Source organism: Dipteris shenzhenensis, chromosome 3 (assembly GCF_047967505.1).
Source record: "Dipteris shenzhenensis isolate YYH24624 ecotype China chromosome 3, Dip_SZ_1.0, whole genome shotgun sequence".
NCBI lineage: Eukaryota > Viridiplantae > Streptophyta > Polypodiopsida > Gleicheniales > Dipteridaceae > Dipteris > Dipteris shenzhenensis.
In genome coordinates this window covers 33,770,742-33,794,102 of record NC_141598.1, presented here as the reverse complement: position 1 = coordinate 33,794,102, position 23,361 = coordinate 33,770,742, and the positions used below count along the sequence as shown (strand labels likewise).

General features: G+C 42.7%; 1 protein-coding gene and 1 pseudogene across 2 annotated transcripts in view; one reads left to right on the top strand and one right to left on the bottom strand.

Moving 5' to 3' along the window:
* Positions 1-23,361, top strand: part of LOC147903688 (brefeldin A-inhibited guanine nucleotide-exchange protein 5-like) — a 151,371-nt gene that overhangs the window by 9,854 nt on the left and 118,156 nt on the right. The gene's annotated exons all lie outside the window — the stretch shown is intronic.
* LOC147903689 (uncharacterized) lies at positions 3,475-4,149 on the bottom strand (annotated as a pseudogene).

Genomic DNA, 23,361 nt, shown 5'->3' with positions numbered 1-23,361 from the left:
GATCACCCCAAAATGCACGGAAGAATTCAACAGTCAGTCCATCCCAACCAGGGGAGCTGCTTTTGCGTAGATGACTCAAAGCATCTTCCAGTTCACTAAGCATAAAAGGCTGCTCCAATGCATGGGCCTGTTCCCGAGATACTATGGGCTGAACATGCATAAGAAATTGAGACCTGGCTGCATTTACTTGCATCAAATGATCAGGTCGAGAAGAGAGGAGCTGCTGAAAGTGACTAGAACATTGCAATTCCAAGTCGGATTTGGAAGTGGTCCAGGTGCCATCAGCTTTCTTGATCCTGCAAATATCCTCCTTTCGCCTATCCGCATGGAGACTTTTAAAAAAGGCTTTGGAGGAGCAGCCCTTATCCAAAAGGGGTTTCATACGAGCTCGGATTTGCCACTTCTTTAATTTGCGAAGATCATTTTGATGGATGATATGAGCCGCATAAGCACAAGAATCCTGTTCAGAAGAAGTAAGCTGCCTATGAGAACTGATTGCATCCATTTGCTGCTTGTGGGATTGAGCCCATTTTTACACACACACACACACACATGTATACATACACATACATACATACATATATACCCTTTTTTATTGAAAGTAGTTGTCTGGCAGTTATGATTAGTTATGTTTGGAAAGGAAACTTGTTTCACTCTGAGATTGTATATTACCATTCGCGTGGATATTTTCAAGATTTAAGACGTGACTATAATCTCTATTGTTGAGACATTTGGAAGGTCAGATCATCTCTCCCTACTTTTGTGATAAGGTAGGCTTCTTCCCAGCATTGGTGCATGCTTAATTTGGTAGGTTTGAGAATCCTTGGTCAAATTATTAAGAGGGGACTAGGAATTGCTTGAATATAAAACAGGACTTGCACATGAAGAGCTATGAAACATAGTTGGTTGGCAACCAATCAGGGTCACAAGGGGTGAAGGGACATTCCAATGAAGACAATCATGTTTGGATGACTGGACTGATATGCTCGTTGGCTAACCAGGTTGACTAAGTTGGGGCTATAATATGTAGCTATACAAATATGTAATGCATGTCTTCAAATGTCATCAACATCTAAATACAATGCCATGCAATTTTTGGACTTGTAAAGCAATGTTGGCAAGACCGCCAACCATGGATTCTGTAGAGCATTAACTGCCATGGTTCATTTTGCACGTAGTCAATTACTGAACTAGGCTTCTAAGATGAGTAGAATTGTATCGTGGTATGATAAGCGAAGTGCATTGTTTACATGAATCTGTGGTTTCTTCTAAATCCTGGTATTAGCTCCTCTCAGGTGGGCGAGTGCTCAACCTCTCATTGGGATGCTGTGAGAGCCGATTCTACCCCCAAGGATCTGTCTGGACCATTGTCCCACTATGCCCAACCATGTGCGTGTGCTGCCCCAGCATACGACCCTCTTGCTTGCAGACGTCCGGATGCAAAGTCAGGGGCTCTTGCCCAAACTTGTAAGTGCCCTGAGGGCTAGCCTAAATGGGGCTGACTGAGAGATGCTGTCACACACTCATCAAGCTCTCGACATCGGTGGCTACTCCTTCCCTGTGAGAGGGCCCTCTATGAAGATCCACTAGTGAGATTGCTGTGATTGTCCTCCTATGCGGGCATGTTTGTCATAGCAGGAGCTTTCAAGGCTCGGATTTTGGAGCTAGACCTGTGACAATGAGCTTCCTTGCTAGATTGCTACTTAGATCCACTCCAGCACTTGATCGTCATTCCATCCCCTCTTGATTGCCATTCACATCCACTCCAGCATTGCTTGATCATTGCTCGAGTCTAGCCCCACATAACCATCGCTCCAGCACAGCTTGCTCCCCTTGATCGTCGCTCAACTCTGCCCAGCTTATTAAAGGGGTCTCCCAGACCCCTTTCACTCCGCTCCTTTACTTGTCCTCCCTTCTTCTTAGTCCTTCTTAGCCCTCTTCTTTGGTTCCCCCACCCAAGTTGGGCTGAACACCTAGTCCAACCCCGGGGGTTAGTTTCATCTAGGGAGTGCACTTAGATATGGAGAATATGGAGCAGACAGGCTCCTCAAATCTCGCTCCCTTGCCTTTTTCTGCCACCTCGACTCCAGCCAGCAAAATCCTGCCCTTGATACCCTCTCCCTATGCAAGGACATACCAACAAGGGGGCTTAACAGGCTCATTGTTGGCCCCCAAGAGCAGATACGAGAGCTAACAGATGGCAACTCTAACAGACCAAATCCATGTTCTTGAAGGGCCCGAGAAGCAAGCGATAATCAACAAGGTAATGCAGATCTGCAAGGCTTCTTCTTCTACCTCTCAATTAGTTTCTACAGTCAAGGATTTTGTTCACACTGAAGTGCAAACAATCAAGTAGGAAGTGATCGTTGAGGTGGATAGAAGGCAAATGAAACTGACATTCAGGATGAGATTAAGGAGTGACTATCATGAGATTGAAACTGCACTATGTTGTGTTTTTAGAGGATGAGTTTGGGAATGTTCCTGGATTCATCTAGGTATATGAGATTAAGGAGTACAAAGCCAAACACAACAATGCATTGAAGATCAGAGGATACATACAATGAGACTTTAGAACACACCAAAGCAGCCACCCTTAGCATTGAATGACTGGAAGGTGAAGGCGAAGACGGGATAGATTGCACAACTAGTATTCGCAACTTTGAAGGGCATGCTGTAATTAAACATAGCACAGGGGATATACGAATCAAGTTTCTTTGCCAATCTTACAAGGTGAAAGGGGGAAAGATATGGATAGTCGAGGAACTTCAATTGAATTAAAAGGCAACAGAATTAGCCAAGATCAAGGCTGCTAGGAAGGATGGAAAATGAGCAATATACCGTTAGGGCGTCGCCCTCAAGGAGTTCAAATCCAAACCAGAAGACCCTCAGTCTTGAACTGATGTAGGGAAGTTAACAGTTTTAATTTTCAGACTACAATGCAGGTACCTTATAATAATTTGGAGTTGCTTTATGCACTCATTGAAAGAAAGAAAGAAAGAAAGTTTATTAAAGTCTTCGGAAGACCGATGGGTCTATCACATTGGATCTGTTGGATCAAAAGATTTCTTATGAGACAAACAATCAAAGATAAACTTGTTATTATTTATAAAAACTAAGTCATCCATGAATTGTGCTGAACGATAGAAAGCTTTGAGTTTTTCTATATCTTTAAGTCGTGACAGTTTAACAATATATTGTGCGTCAAATCAGACAAGATACATGTTGTACCAAAGTGGAGAACATGAGTATCCCATGGAAATACCTTTTGTTTGCATATAAACGTCACTATCAAGTTTCGCGAAACAGTTGTCTAAGATAAAAGTGTTCAGATTAATAAAATCTTTAAATTTGACTATACACTCTTTGTTTTTCTTTGTAACCCTAAACCCTAAGACCCAAAACCCAAAACCCTATAAGTCCATACTATTTCTTGGTTTTTTTGAAGCCAAGATAGCCTGCTTTGCTTCATAGTTACTAGGGAACGTGAACAGCAACGGAACCATTCTTCTCCTGCCATCCAATGAATTCCTCACGGCTGTACCCAACATTCATCTTCTGAAGCAAACGTAAGTTTGCATGCACAAACACAAGGTCACTTGCCTTTTGTGTCCCAAGTCTGTTCCTCTTCTTTGATGCAATGTGCCCAAAGCTACTCCACAAGCGCTCACAAGGAGAGGAACTTGCTCCTTGACTCAAAATGCGGATAGCCAAGTTCTGCAACAAAGGTGTATCAGCCCCATAATCCTCCCACCATAGAGCAGACCCCACAATATACCTGTCCCTTTGTGCATCCTCAGAGCCACACATTCCATAGTTCTTCCCATAAAAAGCCAACTCATCCTTTACTTGCCTTCGCTTTTGTGCATCTGGTACCATTTGCTTCAGTATCTTGTCCCATCCTCGCATCACCTCCTTATCCGACTCTTGCTTGTTACCTTGAAATTCAGGATCCAAGACATAAGCTGCAGCATGCAAGGGTGAATGATAGGAGTACCACCGCTCCACTGCCAAGTCTACTAATTCTTACTTCCTATCAGGATTAGTCACCGCCTCCTTCACATTTTCAATCATTTTGTCCATCCCCTCATAAACTTTGCCAATGCATGGCCCATCACTATCCATAAGCCTCATCAAAAGGATGATGGACTTCACTATTTTCACCATATGATTGACATCCTCCCAATAGGCATCAGATAAGCATAAAGACTTGCATTCCAAGGCATTTGCACTCTTTGATTCCTTCCACGCCTCCCATTCATTACACACAAGAAGCTACCTTAGAGCATTTTTTACCTCTAGAAGACGCTCCAACATGATGAAGTTGTATGCAAAACGTGTCTCTGAATACTTCAAGAGATCTTTGGAGGCAAGCCGCAAGCTTAGGATACACTGCAAGAATGTAGTGGTGTCGTGTGATAAAACCAATAATATCCTTTGCAAAAATTATTGGATGAACCCAAGCAAGCTTCCCTATGTCCTTCAGCAAGTTATTCAAGCAATGTGCCATGCAAGCACTAAAAGTGAGCTTAGGATAACGTGCCTCCAAAATGCGACCTGCTGCCCTGTTGGAATTCTACCCATCTGCTATGAATTGAATGACATAATCAGCGCCCACTTCATTAATAGATTCACTCCACAAATCAGCCAACCTCTCTGCTGTCTTTCCGCTGTCTGAGTTATCAATGGACTTCAAGAAGCATGACTTACCCCTGCAATATGCAACTATGCCCTGAATAGATCGACTACGTGTATCACTCCATCCATCACCCATCAAGGTAGCATCAAATGTCTTCCATTCCTCTTTAACAAGCTTCAAAGCCCGCTCTATGCTGTGCTTCTCTCCTTCTAAAATCTTGGTTCTCAAGGCTTCATAAGATGGCGGTGTGTAAGAGGGACCAAAAGCTGCAATAGCCCTCACCATATCCACAAAATAAGGATTGCGGGCTTGATTCAAGGCAATGTCACCACTATGAAAAAAACGCCCCACTGCATCATCTACCTCTGCCTTCCTGCCAGGGTGCCAAGTGGCAGCTAAGGAAGCTTGTTTCTTGCCCTTCCCAAGACTGGAAGTGGCAACTGAAATAGAAGGCATTGCTGAGACTGGAATTCTTGTAGACACTGCACTTCCAACAGGCATAAAAGCTCGAGCACCATGCTTAGATGCATTTGCCAATGCTTTTAAGTGTAAAAGAACATTTTCTGGCACTGAAGGACATATGCTAATGCCTTTGTTCTGCTCTCCTAACAAGTGAGCTTTCACTCTCACTGAACTGCCAGTCTTTGGCTGGCCACAATAGTGGCATGTCCATTTTCGTGAACCTCCTGCAAGCAACTCCTCAGGATTTAAAAGGCCCACTTCCTTCCACTAAGGGGATTGGGCATTAGGGCGTGGAGGAGCCATGAGAATTCAAACTTCAAAGTTGATTGTTGTAACTTGTTTGCTGCTCTCACAGTTCACTGTTAAAGCAACAAATTGAAGTCCATCAATATCAACTTGGTACATTGTACAATAGGCAAATATATGATGCATTGATACATTATACATGCAATTAATTATGACCAAACTGTGCTACTTGCACACAGCATTGTCAATGTGCATATGTATATAATTTTTGTAGTAATGTACCTACAGGCTGCTTCACTGAGGCTTGAGCACCTCCTGAGTCTTAACTCCTCACTCCGCTGCTCAGCTTATGGAATCTGAATGTAGAGTCAACATAGAGCCTCAATGCAGAGTCCACAGTCAATGCTTCAGCCTTCTGTAGCTCAAGCCTCAACGCCAAGTTCTAATTGGTCATTGAGCACAATAGCCTATTGCCAACAATTTGTAGAAGCTAGTGTAGCTGCCAAGGCCCAGCCTCTAGCGTCAAGCTAGAACTCTTCTTTTGTGTAGCCTTCACCTGTGTATACAGTCGGAAGATGGGCGTTAGCGTAGCTGTCTGTCTTGTGCCGTCACCTGTGTGTGTTGGAACGCTTGCATGCTGTAGGCTAGCGTAGGCTAGTGTAGCTTGATAGGCTATAGCGTTAGCAAGCTGCTAGGCATAGGCTAGGCGTTGCATGTAGCCTTGCAGGTCGAAGCAAGCTTGCAAGCGGCGAACGCGCAGAGCATGGAGGTCGACTGCAAGTAGGGAACACACAAAGCGGTGAATCGCGCCGATTAGATTAGGATTAGATAATTTGTCCCAAATCGTTATCTGCATGAAGGGAACGGCTTAGGGAACGTTTCCTAGATGTTCCACAAGGGATATGGAACGTTCCATAGCCGTTTCAGAGGGCAAACGTTCCATAGACATTCTCTTTAAGTTGAGTGAAGAGAACGCTGTTCCAACGTTTCATAGCTATGGAAGGGCGTTCCCTGGCAACTATGCTTTGCTTAAGATATTCACAAAATTTTGGAGGGAATCAACGAGACTATAATTACCTTGGTGAGGTATGGCTTCATAACATGATATGATAACAAAGTTATATATACTGATAAAATTCTTTTTGATAGATTAATCAAGAAATCATATTGGTTATGGATAATCGAATATGTATTAGTACGAGTATGCGTAAAAGTCTAGAGGTTTTTATGAAGCATTTCGGTATACTCCTGAATGTTCAAATTCAGGGCAACAAGCATTTTAGTGATAAGATTGATAATATTAGTGAACATAAAGTTATGGGCATTAGTGAGCCATCGAAAAGTCTTTTTGTGAGCTTTATATGTACCCATGAGATTCGGAAAGATCAGTGGATGGCTGCTCAATGCCATAGAATAATGAATAGATTCCAACATTTTTAACTATCTCATTTTTATGTGACTAGAGACAATGAGAATTAAGGAGAGCTAAGTCTTTCATTGGCTGCTACTCTCATTAACTTTTTGCAAATGAATGTCGGAGTTTGAGACGATTTGTCAAGTCCCGAAATGTAAAGATGGTGAGTGAGGTAATTCACTTCATCCATAATATCTTTATCAAGAAACCATGGTTTTTTATTGAACCTATGATTCGGAAAAATGGATTCAAAATCATCTTAAAGAAATTCTTATGTTTAGATGCGATATTAATGCACATCCAAGAACATAGTTTAGTCCAAGCAAGATTAATAACTAGGTAGGGATTAATTGATACCACGGGAATATGGTTGAGACATTTTTTCATAAAGTCTTGTAGGACATGGTGTCTACAGATCAATGGGCCAATGGAGAGGACATGGATACCAAAGTTATCTAAGTCTTATATAAAGGGCGTAAATGTATTTGAGGTGGTACAAATGCAGATTAGGAAATCTATAGGGAAGTTACAAAAAGTATCCAAAGGTCTATAGAAAGTAACAACCAAGTTCTTAGAAAATTCCCAACCAAAGTTAATGTTAAAAAGTAGACCATGTCTTTGGAATCCCAAATTTCTCAAAAAACTTTCAAAAAGACTTTTTCATGTGAAATAAAATTAAAAAGTTTATTGGCGAAAAGGAGATGAATAAATCTTTTAGATTTCCTTTTCTAACGATTGAGTAAAGAAAAATTATTAGCTTTCTTAGTGATAAACCATATCTGCTTGAAAAGAAGCTACGTAAGTTCTGAAACTCAAACCATAAAAGATGATCTAGCCAAATAATGGAAGCAGAACAAGCTGAGTTAGGATTGGATCTTTTGCATTGGCATTTAAGAAAAGGTCTATAGGTATTCCAACAATTCTTTAAGAACTTTTTAGGTTCTCGAAGCTTGTCTTGATTGATAGGATCCTTGGTTCTGGTAATCAAAGCAGTGCTCGAGCATTTGGAGGGATCCACATCATAAAGTTTAATTTGAGAGATATCAAAGAAAAAGTCATTGGAAAGAAGATGTTTGGATTGAATGGCTAGCTTCTTGCAATGATCAACTACATCAGCTGAGAAATTACAGAAAAGATCCAAGGAAAGGATCAAGAAAGAAGCCCTGTGGTTGATAACTTTACAATCCCATAGTTTATGCTTCAGTCTTATGGAGTCCAATTCCAATTGACGACGAGAGAGGAGGGGAATAGCACTAGAGAAGCCAGGCGAGATTTTTTGAGGAGAAGCAGAGAGTGTAGAGGACATGGAATTCAAGGTAGAATGGACTTCTTTCTCACCATGGTCCAAGAGGTCGAAGTCCAGCAAAGAGTTGACAATTTCAAGAATGTTTTTGATTTCTAGAGGGATAGTTGGAATACCATTAAGAAGAAAGAGCTTGTTTATAATCGACAGTTAAGCTAAAGAAGTAAAAGTTAAGATCCGAAGTGTCTTGAGCATTAATCATAGGAAGGGAAAAAGTAGTTTGTTAAAGACTTCGAGAAAATCCAATTGGTCTTTCTTGAAAAGGACAAGAAGTGAGATCCAATTATTAACTGAGGCAATGGAAGGAATCCATTGGTTTTGTCAGAAAACACATATTATTAGTAACACAAGCGAATAAGAATTAGCATGGATTAATATAAGTAAACCAGCGCATATGGAACAATAAGTAATTCAATGCTCAGTTACCCATTGATACTTTATCTGATAACAATGTATTAAATGACAACTTATCAAATGACTACTTATTAAATGATTAGGAATGAAGTATATGGTACTAGCATGGATTAATATAAGTAAACCAGTGCATATGGAACAATAAGTAATTCAATGCTCAATTACCCATTGATACTTTATCTGATAACAATGTATTAAATGACAACTTATCAAATGACTAATGTATTAGCTGTTTTTTCGCTGTTTCATAGACGTGTTGGTCTCCCATGGACATTAACAAACTTTCTTACCTTTCTTTCTTGTAGATGTTAATAAAGTCTCTATATCTCTCTCTCTCTCTCACACACACTCTTTTTTTTTGGGGTGGAATCTTTGAGTCATTATATTACAAAAAAAAAACTATCCCAGAAAGGGAGAGCTATAATACATCAAGAGAACATCTCACTGTAGGACAAATATACATCATGATCAAAGACACGAGATTGCAAGCAATCAAAAAGCGATTGCTGCAAAGAGTGTCTGAAGAAAGAGAAAGTGGAAAAAACAAGATCACCAAAGACCCTATGATTACGATCCTTCCAGAGAGTCCAGAGTGCCCAGTACCGAACCCAAACAAAAAAGAAATCAAACTCCTGTCTAGGTGGATGTACACCAAAAAGCCAGAAGAACTTGCCAAAAGCAATCTAAGGAAACCGAGCTCTCAAAATCTGCCCAAGGAAGTCTAAGAAAGCACGAGAGGAAGGACAATGCCAAAAGAGATGAGGCACAGTCTCTCTCGGAGCCAGACATCTGTGACAAATAGAGGAAGCAATATGTCATCGTGCCAAGAGCTGTCCATGAGGAAGAACACCCAACAAAGCTCTCCACAAGAAAACTTGCTGATGGAGAGGAATCTTAGAATGCCAAATCTGTCTCAAACGTTTCCGCCACCATTTCATAGGACGATTAAGATGCCAAAGCTGATTTGCCTTTTGTGAGATAAATAGCGGAGGAAGTAGAACTTTATAAAGAGAAGAGATAGTAATATGTGCAAACTGCAGAGGACGGCATGACAAGCCCACATAAGAAAGTGTCCAGTCTTGAAGACGATCCTGTAGATGCAATGGAGGAACCGGCTGAAAAGGCTGGAGCATCAAAGTAATCTTATGTCAAAGTGGACGATAATGCATTCCAAGGCCAAATTTGGCAACAGCCAAAGGAAAAGTAAGGGGAATTCCAGCATCATCAACAATTTCTTGAACCAAACAAATCCCCTTGAGACTCAGAAAATACAAACGTCGAGGCTCCTAAGAAGCCAAAGTAAGGGCGAACACTCTAGACCAATGTATACTTTCAGCTCTGAAAGAGTTGCCCTGCAAGGAATCACTGCCATGCCAATCCAAGTGAGAAAGGATATGTTTCCAATCCATTAACAAATGGGAAACTAAAGGACAGTTGGGGATTTTGCTTGTCACAGAACCAAAAAGAAACTCCCACTAGGAAAGCTGCCAATGACCAAAAGCTAGAGATTCAACATGCAAGAGTAAATGACGAATCATGGCAGCCCATGCTTGAGAACCTTGCAAAAACTGCAGCATGAGTTTCCCCTTATGAGCAAGAATGTGCAAATGGATATTAAGAATATTAAGACCTCCATGCATCTTTGGAGAACAAAGCTGTTGTACCGGAAGCAAACGCAGGCTTTTTTTGCCATGGCGAGAACATCAGAAGATTTCTAGCACCTCAGACATAAAAGAGGCAAGATCAGCCTTGCTGAACATAATAAGAGGCAAGTAGAATTGAATATACGCCATTAGAATAGATTGCACAATTTGAAGATGAACATGCAGAGGCCAAGTTGCCAATGCTTTTTCTTTAGAGCTGCAAGAATCCAATCGGATTGTTGATGAGGAGAAAGTGTCCAACTCAAAGGATAGCCAAGATGACGAACCAATTGAGTTGGTGGGATGATTTCTCCAGGCCATAAAAGAGAGTGCCATTCCTTGGAATGCAAAGGCAACAATTTTGATTTCTGAAAATTTACATGAAGCCTAGCAGCTAAACCATATAAAGAAAGAGCTTGCATCAGCTCAGAAAGATCCTGCTCTATATTGCGGGGAGTGAAAAAAGAATCATCTGCATAAGCTTGAGCAAGCAATGGTTTACGGTCATGAATTTCCAAACCATGTAGCTTATCTGTAGCTACGAGATGATCCATATATTGAAGCATGGGGTGCGTGGCTATAGCATACAAGAGCGCACTAAGTGGACAGCCTTGACGCACCGAACAACGAAGAGTCCATGCTTCAGAGATATCCCCAGAAAGAATGCAAGCAGCTTGACTGTCATTATAAAGCCAGTATATGATATGCTGCAATTTCTGCCCAAATCCCAAAGCATGCATTGTCTGAGAGATGAAGTCCCATTGAACAGTATCAAAAGCCTTGGCAATATCAACTTGCAGTAAAAGAACATCCTGCTCCCTGTATTTGGCATACTCAATTCCAACATAAGCATTTGCGATATTATCAGTGATATGCCTGCGAGGAACAAAACCACATTGTGCAGGATGTAAACCATCATGCAAGTATTCTTTAATACGATCAACCACCATTTTGGTGATGATTTTATAAATGACAAGCATAAGAGTAATGGGTCTCTAATCGCTTATGATGTAAGCTCTTAAAAAAACCCTTCGACGAGCAACCTTTATCCAAGAAAGCTCACTGACGAGCTCTTGTCTCCCATTTGGCAATTTTCTATGATCATTACTTTGCAAACAATGTTTAGCTTGGCATATAGATGTGCTTTCTTCAAGAGACAAAGACCGAAAATGACGGAGTTCAGTCAAAGATTGACAGGTAGATTTTGGCCGAGCAACCATATCCCTCAATGTTTTGAGATAATTTTTGCCATAATCCCGAATAACTGATTGCATACGAGCACACCATGGCCTTAAAATGATCATGATCCAAATAGCTATTGTTAACCATGAGGAGCCTTCTGTGTGGAAGCTGATCATCCGGCATGTCATGCAGAGAAATCCTCAAACATAGAGGTGCATGATCAGAATGCACAAATGCATAATCAATTGACAAGGTAGTAGTAAAAGTATCAAAGTGCTGAGGATCAACTCTGTACCACCTATCGAGTCTAGCTTTGTATGTAGATTGAGCATTGTGCTGGAAAGTAAACCCAGGCAGCAATGGATAAGATGCTGTCCAAAGATCAGCAAAATTGAAATCAAGCAACAATTTAGACCAGCTCAGCCTCTCAGAGGCCAACATATGTGTGTTACCAGATGTATTATCCCTTGAGGAGCATTGTTGAAGTCACCACAAAGAAAAGCATACTGTCTCCATGGATACCTCTGCATATCTTCCCAAATCTGTCCTCGATGACGAGAGGATTGAGGAGCATAGATAGATGCAAATTCAAAGATATCACCCTGTACAATGCATTGCATAACCGTCCATCTGCCTTGTGAATCATTGAATGCTTGATAAGAAAGACCACTCCCAAAAAGGAATGCTGTCCAGCATAGAAAATCTCATAACCGTGAAAATGACCATGCTGTCCAGCATACACATGCTGATTATGTTCCTGCAAAGCTACCACATCTGGCTGTAAGTGATTGAGATACCCTCGAGACTGTCTTCCATTTAGAAGCATCACACAAACCCTGTACATTAAGTGTCAAACATATGAGTTTCGACAGCATATTTATAGATTATGTACAGCAGAGGGAGAACTGAAATCAGGCCTGCATATCAACCTCAAGATCCGGACCCTGACCCTGAGGTCACAATTGGTTGAGAAGTGGACAGCAAACCAAAAATATCTTCTTCGGGAAAGAGAGTCCGACTGGCTGTCACAGCTGCCCATGTAACACCCACTCCTGAATTTTCTTCAGGAGTACGACCAGTCGAGGATGCACCATTCCAAGCTTCCCAACCCACCCATCCCCCCCCCTTCACGCTCCCTGGCAGGCGGCCGCGGCCGCCAGCCCCCCCCGAAGGTCAAGGTCGTCTAGCTGTGACAGTTTTCCTGGGAGTCTGCCAAACCTCCTGCAAAGTTTTGTCTTTTCGTTTGGGCTGAGAGGTGGAAGGCATAGAGGGAGAGGCATTCCCATTGGACACAACAGGTGTCTTGCCTTTTTCCTGAGCTGGAGTAAGAGGCTTGACACCCTTTTGTTTGAAAACGGGCTGACCCATCATTTCTTTAGTAGGCCTGTGAGAAGGCATATTTTCCAAAGGCCTTTTGTGCATAACAAGAGGGCACTGAGAAGCCATGTGGCCAAACTTCTTACATTCAAAACATGCACCTGCAAACAGGCCCCACTTGAGCTTGTAAAAAGCACTGCCCATATCCACCTGATTCACCGTAACAGAATAGGAATCAGGAGTGGGATGATCAGTATCCCACAAAATGCAAAATTGGTTGGAGTTCCCATTTGGCCGCGGAGGGCACACTACCTTACCCTTTACAGCAACTTTGGGCCTATAAAGTACCGCTTCGGCAATAGGTTTTCTTTTGGCGAGTTCTTTTGGGAGTGTTTTCCTCCACCACTTGGCTGGGCGATGCATTCGCCAAACAGAATCACCTCTCTCTGAAACCCAAGGTTGAGGCAAAAGGATTTTATACAATGCAGTTACAGTAATTTGAGATAGTCTCAAAGGACGAGAAGAGGACCCTGGAGAAGTCAAAGTCCAATCTTCCAGCCGGTCATGGTGTTCCAAAGGAAGAATCGGAACAAAAGGCGAAAGCATAGAAGTGATTCGTTGCCACAAAGGACGATAATGAGAGCTCAATCCATATGTAGTGGCTGCTAGAGAAAAGGGGAGCACAGTACCAGTATCATCTATAACGTCAGCAACCGAGGTGATGCCTTTAAATGAGACAAAGTAGGAATGTCGAGGTTCCTGTAAAGCCAAGGGAGGCTAAAAGACTTTCGACCAGTGAATGCTTTCAGCTCTCAAAGAATTCCCAAGCAAAGATTGCCGTCCATTCCATTTTAGATGAGAAAGAACATGCTTCTAGTCAAGAAGCAAGCGGGAGACAAAAGGGCAGCCGGGCAAAGTGCCATCAGTGCAGCCAAAAAAGAAATCCCATTGATCGAGTTGCTAAAGACCAAACACAGAAATACTGATATGAGTGACCAGAGTCCTAATCATAAGAGCCCAAGGTTGATCACCTTGTAGAAATTGCAGCAACATTTTCCCCCTGTGGGCAAGAATATGCACATGAATATCCGAGATGTTCAATCCACCATGCATCTTGGGAGAACAAATGTGATGCATCGAAAGCAACCTAAGACTTTTCTTGCCATGTTTGAATCGCTAGAAGATTTCCATAAAGACAGACATGAAAGATGTAAGATCTGCCTTAGTGAACATGATCAAGGGCAAGTAAAATTGAATATATGCCACAAGGATGGACTGCACTATTTGAAGACGAACGTGCAAAGGCCAGGTTGCCAGTTTCCAATACTCAAGCTTTTTCCAAAGCTTAGCCAAAACCCAATCAGTTCGTTGTCGGCGAGTGAGTTCCCACCCCAAAGGGTAACCAAGATGATGAACAAACTGAGTGGGTGGAATGATATCCCCGGGCCATAATAGACTATGCCAGTCTTTGGAATGCAATGGGAGCAGCTTAGACTTCTAAAAATTAACATGAAGACCAGCGGCTAAACCATAAACAGAGAGGGCCTGCATCGAGGCACCAAGATCATGGGGCGTATTCGTCGGGGTAAAGAAAGAATCATTAGCATAAGCTTGAGCAACCATGCTGCGATTAGCATCCAATTCCAAGCCATGAAGTGATCCTATAGCCACAAGATGATCAATATATTGTAGCATAGGATGAGTAGCAATGGCATATAGTAAAGCACTGAGAGGGCATCCCTGGTGGACCGAACAACGAAGTGTCCACTCATCAGAGATATCCCCAGAAAGAATGCAAGCCGCATTGCTATCTCTGTAAAGCTAGTAAATAACCTGCTGCATTTTTGGTCCAAACCCCAAAGCTCGCATAGTTTGCGAGATGAAATCCCATTGAACTGTGTCAAAGGCTTTTTCAATATCTACCTGCAAGAGTAGAACATCCTGCTGCGTGTATTTGGCATATTCAATCCCAATATAAGCATTGGCAATGTAACCTGTGATATGGTGACGTGGAACAAAGCCATATTGGGAGGGATGCAACCCATCATGCAAATAACCTTTAATCCGATTAACCACCATTTTGGCAATGATCTTGTAAATGACTGGCATGAGCGTGATTGGCCTCCAATCACCAAGTGAATCACATAGCTGCTTCTTTGGAATCAGCTTGAGAAGACCCTTTTTCCATGACACAAGCATTTGCCGATTTTGCCATGCTGTATTTACCATTTGCAGCAAGGTGAATTTAAGAAGATCCCAGAATGCAAGAAAGAATTCAACAGTGAGACCATCCCATCCTGGAGATTTCCATCTGCCAGAGGATCTCAGTGCATCAGACAATTCCCTTTCAGTGAAAGGATGTTCAATTTCCAAAGCTTGAGCATCAGACAAAATTGGATGAATATGCTGCAAAAGAAGCTGACGTGCAGACACGACCCGAGGAGAAAGAGTATCCACATGCCCAAAATGAGTGGAGAAGTGCTGCACACATAAATCAGCAAGCTCTGAACGAGATGTTGACCAAGAACCATCAGACATCCGGATACGACAGATATTGGCAGCCTATCTTTTGTAGTGTAAACTTTTAAAAAATTGCTTGGAAGAGCAGCCTTTATCCAAAAAAGCCCGTTGTCTGGATCGGGTTTCCCATTTAGCAAGCTTTCTGCGATCAATGGATTGAAGAGAGAATTGAGCCTGACATAAGAGCATGCTTTCCTCTGAAGACAAAGGGCGACGATGAGCAAGCTCAGTCAAACTCTGACAAGTAAATTTGGCCACACACAGCCACACACACTTTTTTTTTTGTGAGAAGAAATATTTTATTGCTGTAAAATAATTACATTCATAGTTACTTCAAAAGTGGAGTAACTACTACTCAACTGAAAATCTCAGTATAAGCTGTATATACATCATGATCAATCAAATGAGTCTGAAAGCAATCATAGAACGATTGCTGCAGAGATCGTTTGAAAAAAAGAAAAGATGGAAAAGTAGGATCACCAAAAACCCTATGATTTCTGTCTATCCATAGAGTCCACACTGCCCAGTAGCGCACCCAAACAAAAAACAAATCAAAACCCTGTCTAGCTGGATGAAAACCAAACAACCAGAAGAACTTGCCAAAAGTAACAGTAGGAAATCTTGCTCGAAGCCCCTGTCGGATGAGAGCGAGGAAATCACAAGTGTGTGGACAGTGCCAAAAGACGTGAAGCACAGATTCAGCAGAATGTAGACATCTGTGGTGTCACGATCTGTGACGTATTCCTTTCTCTATTTCTAGACTTATGGATGGTTTGATGAATGGACACTTGTGAAAGGGTATGCCCTTTCGACGGGACACTTCCTATGAGGCACAACCCTTGCCCTTTCGACGGGACACTTTCTATGAGGCACAACCCTTCACAAGAGACACTCTATTGAAGAGACATTTCTATTGTAATGTACCCTCTCATCAAGGGTCACACCCTTCACAAGGGGTACACACCTCTTCATGCACACACACTTTGGAGTACACACCTTTTCATGTGTGACTCTTCACTCTCTATATAAGAGAGGCCCAATTGTATGGATGACACACAACGGATACCCTACAGACATTCAAGCAATACAATTATTTCTTGTTCTCTGCTATTTCAGTCTCCTTTTTGTTCCTTAGCACATTTTTAAATATAGTAAATCTAGGATTTCTTATAGTGGTATCAGAGCAAAATTCGCTCCTGCCTGTAGGAAATGCCCCCCACCTTCTAGCGCCGATCTGATACATCTTTTCCGCTAGAAGGACATCCGTGCACATTGTGCATGGAAGAGATGGAGAGGATGAGCGTAAAAATTTTTCGTGCCAACCCTGCCTAAAGTCATCTATGGCCTCTCCATCTCCCACACATCACGAGTTGATGTGAATGGACACGACAAAAATCGTGTCTTTTCAGGTGCTTGGGCTGTCCCAAAACCAAGGGACGCACCTTTTTCACCATCGGACACACCTTGTGATGAAGAGTCTGGACTCCTCACCCAAGGGACACACCCCATTGTGGACAAAAGGACACACCTATTCATGTAGGGACACCCCTTTTAAAAACAGGGACACACCCCTTCATGAAAAGGTGCACCTATTCCAAGGGTCACACCCCTTCGAATAGGCACACCTTTTAGGCACCAAGCACCTATAAAAGGGTACCTAGAGGGGTTAAAATGGAAAACCCAGCCCCAAACCTTAGGTTTACCCTAGTTCTACTTTTAAGGATTCTCTTGTCATTATCCAATTACAGCAAATGAAAGACGCTCCTTTAAAGCATGGAAACCCCTGGTAATTCACCCGGCCTTTCAAGGACACCTCAAGCATCATCTACCACACAATATCGTGTTCAGATTGCACAACCAGCCCATTTCGGAGCTTTTGCATTGTGGGTCTTCTGTGTCACGTGCCCTCCTAGTGATTTGGACCACATCCTATATCTTCTGCGTGAGGCACCTCAGTTACATTACTTCCTCAGCACAGTCCAGGTTGTGTTCCACGAGACACGAAGATACCCAGAACCCGATATTCCTCAAGAGTTTGCTGTCCATCTTTGGAGAGAATTTTACCCCTCACCTTCGGCATCTCTAGGGTACTCTCCACCTCCTTTAGCTCCCAGATATCCTCCTATACAGGTTGTACCTTCTCCGAGACAGTATTTACACTCCAAAGGCACTCCTTCTCCTGGATATCCTCCACTTCCGATAGCAGCTCCTTATCCCTTCTCAGATCCGTGGACTCTGCAACCTACTCCTGTCCTCTCACGAGCAGTAACACCACTTTCGGCATCACCAGTGTTACCTTATACAGGACCTCCTTTACCAGACTTCCACGGGTGGTTCCATCTTGCCTCGCCTGCCCCCTCCAACATGAGCAACCTCAGGGAGCAGCCCGAATCTTCTTCCAGGAATGGTACAAACTAGAGCGCAAGTTCGCGCTTTTCTCACAGGGATCTCCGATATGTCGCAACGCTTGCGTGAAGCCTCTCCAGAGATCAAAGACTCAAGTCCAAAAAAGATTCTTGAAGACAACGTACAAGGCGAAACACTACTGCAACTTCAAATTTCCCAGCTTCAGGACAGCATCTTCGACTTGGTCTAGAAAGTTCAACAACTTCAAGATTCTCGCAGTACCACACATACAGAGGATGACGTGACGCAACCAGACGACTATGCGGATTCATTCCCCTAGAGGTAGAAAACACTGAACTACGTGCCCTCTACCGTTTACTTCAAGCTTCCAAAACTAAAAGACTTGACATCAAACTTCCGGAAGCCTACACTGGTCAACGCAATCGCCGAACAGTTGACCAATGGCTCGCAAAAATGCGCATGTATTTTGATACTGTTGACCTCACTGAAGGCAAAAAGATCGCCTTGGCAGCCTCCCTCCTCAAGGATACAGCTTTTCTATGGTGGCAAAGACGCTTAAAGGACGGCAAAAGTGTGTTAACATGGGAACGTTTTGAACACGTGCTTTGTAAGCAGTTCATACCTGCCAATGCGGACTTCCAAGCACGATCAAAACTCCGACAGTTGGAGCAAACAGGCTCCCTGTCTTCCTACATCTCTCAGTTCACCACATTGGTGTTGGAGATTGACGGTTTAACTGAGGATGATCGCCTTCATGCTTTCATCTCAGGCCTAAATCCCTCGTTATGCATTGATGTCCTTAAAGCAAACATCACCACCACAGCTGGCGCTATTGCTTACGCAGAGCGCATTACAGATTTCCAAAACACAGGGAAGCAGAGTGCTAATCGCACACAGAACTCTACTATGGCCAAAGATGCTCGCCCTCAAGATAATACCAGGTTTCGAAAAAACTCCGGTAATCAAGGTCAGCGACATTCTCAAGATCCCCAGAAGACTCAGAAATCATATGCTGGATTCCAACAGAAGCACTCCTTCAAGGATCGCGGCTCTTCTTCTTCACAAAGTCATTACCGACATTCCCAACATAAAGGTGTGGCCACTGACAAGAAGAACAACTCCAGCACAAAAGGACTTTGTACCATCTGTACAGGCGACCATAGATGGTTCGATTGTCCCAAGCGACCAAAGCAAAATTCCAATATGGAACCTAGCACTTCCCAAAGAGAAGATGCTACCTCAGCACAAGACAAGAAAGGCAAAGCTGTTCGAATGGCAAATACCATCCACTTGAGCCTTGCCAGCAACCCCGAACCTTCCCTGGCCACTCAAGTACTTTGTGTTCAAGGATCGATTCGTGGAACAACGGTCACTCTCCTCATCGACAGTGGCTGCTCTCATAATTTCCTAGCTAGTTCTATGGTCAACAAACTTCGGTTGACCACCAGTCCTAGTCTCGTGGACTATCAGATTGAACTCGCAAATGGAACTACTTTCTTGTGCAACACCAGAATCAAAAACTTGTCTTTTCACATCCAACATTATACGGACAAGTTGAACTTCGATATCATGCCTCTTTCTCGGTACGATGTCATACTTGGACAACAATGGCTCTACGACTATGATCCATCAATCAGTTTTCGCAGCCATACTATCCAGTTTGTCCACCAGGGAAAACTTATTGAGCTAACTGGTTCTAGGGACTCTCCTTCAACCCCAGTTGCCTCTGCCCTACAAGTAAAGAAGTGGGTTCGTAAACGCCAAGTAAAGACTTCACTTTTGTTGGTTACGGCAGTAGAGGAGACACCAACTAAGGATCCTCCTGAATACCTCAACCAACCTTTTTTCCAGCCTTACCTGGATATTTTTCCACAGGAATTGCCAAAGCAGTTACCACCTCGACGACCAGTGGATCACCCAATCGAACTTATTCCCGGCAGTAATCCACCGTCGAAACCTTCTTATCGGGTTTCTTACACTCAAAATGAAGAAATCCAAAGACAGGTCACCGAACTACTCGACAAAGGTCACATTCGGCCCAGTCGCAGCCCTTTCGGATCTCCTGTACTACTTGTGGAAAAAAAGAATAAGTCAATGCGCCTCTGCATCGACTACTGAGCCCTCAAGAAGCTCACTATCAAAAACAAGTATCCATTGCCTCGCATCGATGACCTCTTTGATCAACTTCTACATGCAACACAATTCTGAAAGATTGATCTTCGTTCAGGTTATCATCAAATACGCATACGAGAAGGCGATGAGTACAAGACAGCTTTTCGAACAAAGTATGGACACTATGAATGTTTGGTCATGCCTTTTGGGTTAAACAATGCCCCGGCCACATTCATGACACTAATGAACGACATCTTCAGGCCTTTCCTCGATAAGTTCGTCATCGTTTACCTCGATGACATCCTCGTTTTCAGCAGATCCCTACATGAGCACAAACAACATCTTCACCAAGTTTTTGAAGTTCTCAGCGCAAATTCTCTCTACATCAACATTGAGAAGAATGAGTTCTTCAAGACCCAACTCGAATATTTGGAACATGTTATTTCCGCTCAAGGCATCTCTATGGATCCCAAGAAGGTCGAGGTAATCCGAAACTGGCCTACTCCTAAGAATGTTCATGATGTCCGCTCTTTTCTCGGATTGGCAAACTTCTACCATACAAAGGTCTATCAGTTTTCCGAAATCGCAGCTCCTATGTCCGAATTATTAAAAAGCACATCAATTTTTCAGTGGCTTCCCAAAACAGAGTATAGTTTCCAACAACTCAAGCAAGCACTCACTACCACACCAGTTATGGCTATTGCTGATCCAAACCTTCCATTTGAGGTCATGACCGACGCTTCCGACATCGCTACAGGAGCAGTCTTGATGCAAGAAGGCAGAGTTATTGCTTTTGACAGCCATAAACATTCTGATATCCAGACCCGATACCCGGTTTATGATAAGGAGTTTCTTGCCGTTGTACATGCTTATCGCTCTTGGAAACATTATCTCATGGGAGCCGACTCGGTGGTTAAGACAGACCATCACTCTCTAAAGTATATCTTTACTCAGCGAGTCATGAATGCTCGAGATCTGGACGATTCCGACGCTACTTGGCAATCTGATGAAGACTTACAGCAGTACCCTGACATTTTACAGCAAAATTTTCAGAATTTACAGTGATATTTTCTACATTAGTTCATTATCTCCACCAAGGTCTTATTTTGAGTGGGAGGGGATGTCACGATCTGTGACGTATTCCTTTCTCTATTTCTAGACTTATGGATGGTTTGATGAATGGACACTTGTGGAAGGGTATGCCCTTTCGACGGGACACTTCCTATGAGGCACAACCCTTGCCCTTTCGACGGGACACTTCCTATGAGGCACAACCCTTCACAAGAGACACTCTATTGAAGAGACATTTCTATTGTAATGTACCCTCTCATCAAGGGTCACACCCTTCACAAGGGGTACACACCTCTTCATGCACACACACTTTGGAGTACACACCTTTTCATGTGTGACTCTTCACTCTCTATATAAGAGAGGCCCAATTGTATGGATGACACACAACGGATACCCTACAGACATTCAAGCAATACAATTATTCCTTGTTCTCTGCTATTTCAGTCTCCTTTCTGTTCCTTAGCACATTTTTAAATATAGTAAATCTAGGATTTCTTACATGTGGCAAGCTGCTGGAGCAATATGTCTATGCGCGAGTAACTGCCCGGATGGAAAAATGCCAAGTAGGACTCGCCAAAGGAAAAGCTGTCGTCGAAGAGGGATTTAATAATGCCAAAGGAGACGCAGCCTCTTTCTCCACCACTTTAGTGGGCGATACATGTGCCAAATAGAATTTGCTCTGTCAGAAATCCAAGGTGGAAGTAATAACACTTTATACAGAGAAGGCACTGTGATATGTGAGAGCTTCAAAGGACGGGCTGAAGAGGAAGAAGAATGTAGAGTCCAATCCTCAAGCCTATTCTGAAGTTCCAAACGAGGTACCGGCAAGAACGGTCGAAGCATTTCTGAAATTTGATGCCATAAAGGACGGTAATGAGCTCCCAAACCATATTTGCTAGCAGCCATAGAAAAAGATAAAAGAGTGCCATCATCTTGAAGTACATCCGCCACAGAAGAAATGCCTTTGAAAGATAGAAAATAAGAACGCCTGGGTTCTTGTATAGCCGAAGGAGGGGGGAATACTTTGGACCAAAAAATATTCTCAGCCCTCAAGGAATTTCCCGACAAAGAATCTCTGCCATTCCATTCCAAGTGGGATAAAATATGCTTCCAATCAAGAAGCAAACGAGAGACAAAAGGGCAGCCTCTGATCTTGCCTTGAATAGAGCCAAATAGGAAATCCCATTGTGTAGGCTGCCAATGCCCAAAAGCAGAAGTATCAATATGCAACAAAAGAGAGCGGATCATGAAAGCCCAAGGCTGATCCCCTTGCATAAACTGCAACATCATTTTCCCCTTGTGAGCAAGTATATGCATTTGAATATTGAGTATGTTCAGACCCCCGTGCATCTTTGGAGAGCAGAGACGATGCATAGAGAGTAATCTGAGACTTTTCTTGCCATTTTTTGAACACCAGAAAATCTCCATGATAGCAGACATAAAGGAAACCAGATCTGCCTTATTGAACATGATGAGAGGCAGATAGAATTGTATGTATGCTATCAAAATGGATTGCGTTATTCGCAAACGAACATGTAATGGCCAAGTTGCAAGCTTCCAATATTCAAGTTTCGCCCTCAACTTTGTGAGCACCCAATCAGTTTGTTGAGAACGAGTGAGCCCCCAACCTAGAGGATAGCCAAGATGTGGAATCAATTGAGAAGTTGGAACAATTTCCCCAGGCCACAAAAGACTATGCCAGTCTTTAGCATGCAACGGCAGTAATTTTGATTTCTGAAAATTGATACGAAGACCAGCAGCCAAACCATATGTAGAAAGAGCTTGCATAATCATGGAGAGATCGCTCCGAGTATTTTTCGGGGTAAAGAAAGAATCATCAGCATATGCTCGAGCGATCATGCTACGGCTGCCAGGAATTTCCAATCCGTGCAACATGCCAGTGTCCAAGAGGTGGTCCATATATTGAAGCATTGGATGAGTGGCTATGGCAAAAAGTAAAGCACTGAGGGGACATCCTTGTCAAACAGAACAACCAAGAGTCCAGGTTGTAGAGATATCCCCTGAAAGTATGCAGGCAGCTTTACTATCTTGATATAGCCAATTGATAACTTGTTGCATTTTTGTGCCAAATCCCAAGGCCTGCATAGTGGATGAAATAAAGTCCCACTTAACAGCATCAAAAGCTTTGGCAATATCAACTTGCAATAGCAAAACATCCTGCTACATATATTTGGCATATTCGATTCCAACATAAGCATTAGCAATGTTATCTGTGATATGCCTACGAGGAACAAAACCATATTGTGCAGGATGCAACCCATCATGTAAATAACCTTTTAGCCGATCAACAATCATTTTGGTAGTAACTTTGTAAATGACTGGCATAAGCGTGATAGGTCTCCAATCAGCCAAAGATTCACAAATTTGCTTTTTTGGAAGGAGTTTAACAAGACCTTTCTTCCATGTGTCTGGCATTTTTTGATTTTGCCAAGCAGAGTTCACCATATGCAGCAATGTATGCTTCAAAAGAGGCCAATATTCTAGAAAAAACTCAACTGTAAGACCATCCCATCCTGGAGATTTCCATCTACCACAGGATTTGATTGCATCTGACAATTCCCTCTCAGTAAAGGGTTCCTCCAATTCCAAAGCTTGAGTAGTGGAAACAATAGGAGAAACATGCTGTAAAAGTAAGTTTCTTGCAGACAAAACT